Source organism: Lagopus leucura, unplaced genomic scaffold (genome assembly GCF_019238085.1).
Source record: "Lagopus leucura isolate 7727_CA_CO unplaced genomic scaffold, USGS_WTPT01 Super-Scaffold_100001, whole genome shotgun sequence".
Classification (NCBI taxonomy): domain Eukaryota; kingdom Metazoa; phylum Chordata; class Aves; order Galliformes; family Phasianidae; genus Lagopus; species Lagopus leucura.
In genome coordinates, this window is record NW_024962262.1 from 31735175 (window position 1) to 31741855 (window position 6681).

A 6681-nucleotide genomic window follows, 5' to 3' on the forward strand; every position below is an offset into this window, starting at 1 on the left:
GGGCATCTCAACTACTTTAGACTAAGAATGCTCCAATAGTTCCACTGAGTCCCGACTTTTGTCTATTCTAGTATTCTAGTAGTAGTATTCTGACCGATACTGCAAAAAGAATAGCACCTCTTCATACTCTTCTTTTTTCCCTTTTTTGGTCTTTTTTCTAATGCTAAGACCATTGGGTCCTAATCCACAGTTCCTTTGCCATTCTGGATGATTTTCACAAGGTGAAGAACATGTCAGCATAAGCTGCTTCACCCCACTTCCCTTCCCTTTGCAAAAACAACATTAATTGCAAAATGGTATTATAATTCAAAGTTCAGTTAAGCAGCCACTTCTCCCTGTCTTCCAACTTACGCAATAACCACCACTGATTACAATATTTTATCAAAGTTTTCTTACTCATGGTTTCTCCTCATCCTCATCCCCCTGCCACACTTTAAACAACTTTAAACACAAAATACATCCCAACAGAGTCTGCTTTGGGACTTTTTTTCCTTGAGAACTTCCCGTTTTACTGATTCCTAATAGTTTCCAAGTTTCCACAAACAATCATAAATATCTCTATTAGCCAGAAAAAATCTCTCCTACCCCACAGTGTCAGCAGTATTCCTGATCATTCCAGGGAAACCATGGGATATTCATGACATTGTTACAATGCTGACACTGTCCTGTGAAGGTAGGCTTTAGGATGGAAAGTACAATGCACTACTCCCTGTCCAAATGCCTCATGATATTATTCACACCACTCACACCTTGGGTCCAATATTTAGCATTCACAGTATATAGAAGCTGCTTGTAAAGTCTCTGTTGCTGGGTAATGGAGTCTGCCTACTTCTCCAGGGCACAGGAACACCAAATTCCCTGGACAAGAGCTATAACCTATGAAGATTCTGTTGCTGGGTAATGGAGACTGCCTACTTCCCTAGGGCATGGGAACATCAAATTCCCTGGGCAAGAGCTATAGCCAACATCTCCCAGCAACAAGAACTCTTGTATTATAAATGGAATTCCACAAACAATAATTTTATGATAGAAATGCTTAACAATTACAAAGATAACAACAATGACAAACAGTACTTATTAAAGATTTTTCCAGAATATTACAAAACTTACATTCCCAAATGCATTATAGCCTTACTCTTGTTACCTCCCTAAGTTGGGTCCCCACCTCCCGACAGAAGGGTATACTCCCACCCTGATTGCGCTCCCTAACCTATACCTGCAGGTCCACCCTCAGGGGGAGCACCCTCACTCCTTCACCCCTGCGTAGGACGTCTCCTTGCGACCTATGGGTCCCCTGTACTTATAATATACCTTGTCTGCATCCAGGATTCTTACTTTGCTCCACAGTGGCAGGTCCGGGTGGGGAAGCCTTTCTGGTAATCTTCAGGGCATGCCTAAAGGATCCCTGCTCTCGTTAGCCCTGCAAAACAAAGAACTCTCCTGCCTGGCTTGCCAAATTGACTTGCGGAAAATCAAACTCCATAACCACAAAGGGGTTATAAAGCAGGTAGTATCACCCCCTGGGTTACTGCTGCTAATTACTGTCTTCCATCTAGACCCCCTACTGGGACTGGCCAATCTAGATAATACTTTCTCAGCTTGTCTATGAGGATATTATGGGGAAAAATGTCAAAAGCCTTACTGATGTCCAGGTAGACATTATCGATTATTATTCTCTTGTCTGTCAAGTCAGGCACTTCATCTTACAAGGTAATCAGGTTCAAGTATCCCTTCCCTCTTGTGAATACATGCTGGCTACTCCCACTTGTGAAGGACTTTCTTGTCATTCGTGTTCCTGTAAAAGATTTCCAGGAGTAGTTTTTTGTCATCTTCTGTTGTATATTGATGTTAGCTAGCTGCCAGGTGGCCACCACTCCCCTTCCTCAGCAGGACAGTATTTTTCTCAGAGAGAAAAATATGATGAAATATCTTGAGTTGAGATAAGGACAGGAAGATTGCTCACCAGTTACCTCCACAGACAAAACAGACTTGACTTAGGGAAGATTAATGTAATTTATTGCCAATTCATTAGCTAAAAGCAAACTAAAATCACCTTCCATTTTTTTACTGTAGTCAACACAGATGTACTTACTTTACACTTTGAAAATATCTGAGAAACACAAAATATTATAGAGCACAAGCATAGGTTCACAGAAATAGAATGAACAGTGGTAAAAAGTAATGGGATTTTAAACCACTTAAAATTAATTACCCCAAATTATGGGTTGCCAGCTGTCCTGGGGACTTAAGTTCAATGAGCATTAAGTGGTAGTTTTGATGAAGTCAATTGTCTAGAAGTTCAGAAAGCTAAACCAATATATAAAATGGAAGTGAACTTGGTGGAATATAAAACCAATATATGTTTATGAAATACAGATATGTGTTTGATACAAGGGCCTTAATGCCTTGTGAACAGTGCTTCTGGGTCTAGGAAGTTTCATATGTTTGGTTATGGAACGCACTTTCATAGACAAAAATACTTTATGTACAATTACAGACATGAAAAATAAAGAGAGGTCTTAATAAATATTTTATTTCACTGTGAGAAACGAATAACTGACAGAAATACTGCAATCTACACAACTTCTACAAAATCATGCTCTTGTAACTCAGAAAGCCAACTGTAACCTGGCCAGCAGGTCGATGGAGTGAAGATGTGAAGGTCCAGATGAAGGCCATGAAGATGATCAGAGGCCTGGAGCACCTCTCCTATGGGAAAAAAAAAAAAAAAAAAAAAAAAAAACCACAAAGGAAACAGGACTTGTTTAGCTTAGGGAAGTCTCAGGGAGATTGTCAGCACTCAGTCGAGTTAGAGAGCTGTCTCAGTTTCTTGTAGCATCAGAATAGATCACTCTATTATGTTCAACATATGTCTTATATGACATATATACTTACAAACAGTAAGTTCTTGTAACAATTAATTGGCCCTAACTTCTCCAAAAGAACAGTGATAAAGAATGAAAGGTTTCTCAATTGTGACAAGATTAACAGTGCATACAAAAGAACCTCCTGTTTATCCTTTGACTCCATTTGCTCTTTGTCTTACATTCCAGTCTCCCAAGGTTTCACAGTGAGATGGCCTATCAAGGAGTCTGTTAAGCTCTTTGGTGACTCACAGTTACATCTTACCCCACAAGAGACCGCATTGCAACCTTCCAGTACTTAAGGGTAATTTATAAGTAGGAAAGTGGCTGACTTTTTACACAGTCTGATAGTGATAGGACATGGTGGAATAGCTTAAAATTAAAAGAGGGGAGATTTTGGTTAGATGTTAGGCAGAATTTTTTTTCACAGAGGATGGTGAGGCACTGGTGCAGGCTGCCCAGAGAAGCTGTGGAATGGCCTGGAGAAGTTCAAAGTTGGGCTGGATGGGGCCCTGGGCAATCCAATCAAGTGGCTAGCAACCCTGCCCATAGCAAGGGGTTTGGAACTATGTGATGTTTAAGGTCCCTTCTAACATAAACCATTCTATGATTCTATGAGAATTCTTTCAATTATTATTCGATAGTCTTTGAAGTCTGGAAATGTCCCAATTAACTGAAAGCTGGCAAATGTTGTTACAGTTTTCAAGAAGGACAATAAAAGAAGACATTGGTAATTACAAGCCTATCAGGCTCCGTCAGTGCCTGGTAAAATTATGGAGAAGATTAGAGGGAGAGTTATTGAAAAACACTTGAAAGACAATGCATTCATTGTTCATTGGGGTCACTCATTCACTGGGGAAAGTCCTGTTTAAGAAACTTCATTTCCTTTTATGGCAACGTTACTGGTATATTTGTCTTAAGGAAGATAACAGATGTAATCATTTGTATTGCAGCAAAACTTTCAGTACTGTTTCTCACAGCATCCAACTTGATGAAATGACCAGCATACAGCTAGATAGATACATCATACAATGGATGAGTAATTGGCTCATGGGAGGAGTTCAAATGACAATATCTTGGGCTAGTTTATGTCAGAACTGGGGCTTCCCAAGGCCCCCAAAAGGCCAATCCTACCCAAGGACATATCAGAGGCAGCATTACTTTCTAGTCAAGGAGAGATTTTGTCCTGCTCTCCTCCTTGCTGTTGTGGTTTCGCCTCAAGTCTAGTTCTGGGAGCCAGAACATAAGGACATTAAGCTATTAGTAAGCATCCAAAGAAGGGATATGGAGATAGTGAAAGTTCTGAAGGAGATGATGTATAAGGAGAGGTAGAAATCACTTGCTTTGATCAGCCTAGATATCCTACACGGTACTGTGGGGCAACCTCATGGTGGTCTATATCTTCCTTGTGAGGGGAGGAGGTGTGATCAGCAGACTCAAGGAAATGATCCAGTCTGTGCTGGTGAGATCGTACCTGGAGTACTGTGTACAGACATGAAGTAATCAGTACAAGAGAGATATGTACATGTTGGAGCTCATCCACAAGAGGGTCACAAAAATAATTCAAGGGATGGAATACTTGCCCTATGAGGACAGACTGAGAAAGTTGGCACTGTTCAGCCCGGAGAATAGAAGGCTCTGGAGGAGACAAGATAGGGTCCTTTCAGTATCAAAAGGGAAGCTATAAGAAAGGAGACAGACTCTCCAGCAGGGAATGTTGTGAAAGATCAGAAGGAAATGGGTGCAGACTAAAAGAGGGAAGATCTAGATTGGATATAAGAAAACTGTTTTTTACAATAATGATAGTGAAATGCTGGAACTGGTTGCCCAGCAATGTGCTGGATGTCCTCTCCCCAGAGACATTCAAAGTCAGGCTGGTTGGGTTTCTGAGCAACCTGATATAGCAGTAGATGTCCCTCTTCATTGCAGAGGAGTTGGACTAGAGAACCTTTAAAGATCCCTTCCAACTCAAGCAATTCCGTGATTTATTTTCTCTAGTGACAAATGATAGGATACTCAAATGGCATGAGGTTGCATCAGGGGAAGTTCAGACTGAATATTAGGAAAACATACTTAACTAAATGAGTGGTTGGGTGCTGGAACAGGCTCCCAAGAAAGCAGTCACAGCAGCAAGCCTGCTGGAGTTCAAGAAACATTTAAACAATCTCACACATACAGTTTAATTTTCAGTTAGTCTTATGTATGAAGCCAGGACATGAACTTGATGATTCTTGTCATCCCTTCCTACTCAAAACAGACTCTGCTTCAAAGATTCTAATATGATTGCTGTCACTTGAGAACCTAAAAGATAGCCTGACTCTTAGTTACTTCTTTGGAAGAGAACGGGTGTTCTAGTAGTCCTATGTCACATCTACTAGACACATGTAAGTAATTAATATATCATATAGGCTTTTAAATGAAATTAAATTCTTTTTTTTCTTTTTTTTTTCTTATAAAAAAGAAATAAGCCTAGTACAGTAAGTACAATAAATGGATTAGATAAATTTAGTTGGTTTACACTTTGATTTGGCTCAATAACTTCACTGACTTCATTGACCATACTAACTAGATTTCCATTGGCCACACTAAGAGCTCATTTGTATATGTTTCCACTTCAATTATTGGGTCATATAAGACACTCTTGTCTGTGCAGTAACAAAAGAGCCATGAGAGACAGTGGCAGATGGGGAAGCCCAAATAATATCTTGCTCTGGCTACTCTCAGGCCCATTATAGGAGAACCTTCAGTCCATCATATCAGTTTCACAAGTCCAGAGGAGAACAGGGGCAGAAATGCATTCAGAAACCTAAAACAAGTGTATGGAGGAAGAAAAATCCTGTTCAGACCCTTCCTAAGGCTGCCTCAAAAGAGCACTAGCCCTTGTGTCCAAGCATGAAACTGATCAAGATACGTGGAAACTAAAAAATCTTTGGGAGTTGGAGATGCTTCCAGAGGATGTTGGACATATTATATCTGAGGATATGAGCACAAGAACAGCAGTGAGACCCTAGGTCAGGGAGGCCTGTGTAGCCATAGTGCAGCACCTGAACCAAGTGAGAGTCTGAGTGTCAGCCATTTTCCTGGAAGGACTGGGTGCCTTGATATCAGCAACTGTTGAGAATGGAGTGAGCAGAATCATGTGTCAGACACTGCAGTGGGACCAGGGCAGTAGGTTCCCACATGTTCATGCTACCAGCAACTGGGGAGCCTGCAAATGTGAGAGTGACTGCACAATTACTAGTAAAGACCAAGCCATACTCACTGTCAAAGAGGCCTGGGAGCTGGGAAGTTGTCTATTTAAAAGGGCAAGACCAAAGGAGGAGCTGGCTGTCAGAGGGGTGAGTGGGGAGGTGAGGTTGTGGGAATATCTCTTTATGGAAATAAACAAACACCATCTTAGCTAAAGAACAAAAATAAAATCTGGTTTAAAAAAAATAATAATAAAAAATCCCATTAATAAATTTTCTAATAATCAGAAAATATTGATCTAACTAACAGCTTTTGAAGGACTTTAGGGAAGGCTGACATCTTTTTTTTCTTCAAGAATAGGAAACTCAGTTTACTGGCTTTTTTGTCCTTATAATCATAAATTTCCGCTCATTAATCGGGTTACGTACGGGAATGAACAAAAGGACACAAGGATAAACTTAATTGACTTTCTAAATCTTTCATGCATTAGATATGCCAATTTCACAATAGCTATATGAGCACTGACATGTCACTTATTTTGTTTCATAGTTAACCTGCTGTGGTTGGAGAGCATCCTCACAGCCATTACACTGATAATCTGAAACAATTCTTTCCAGTAGCTGAGAGG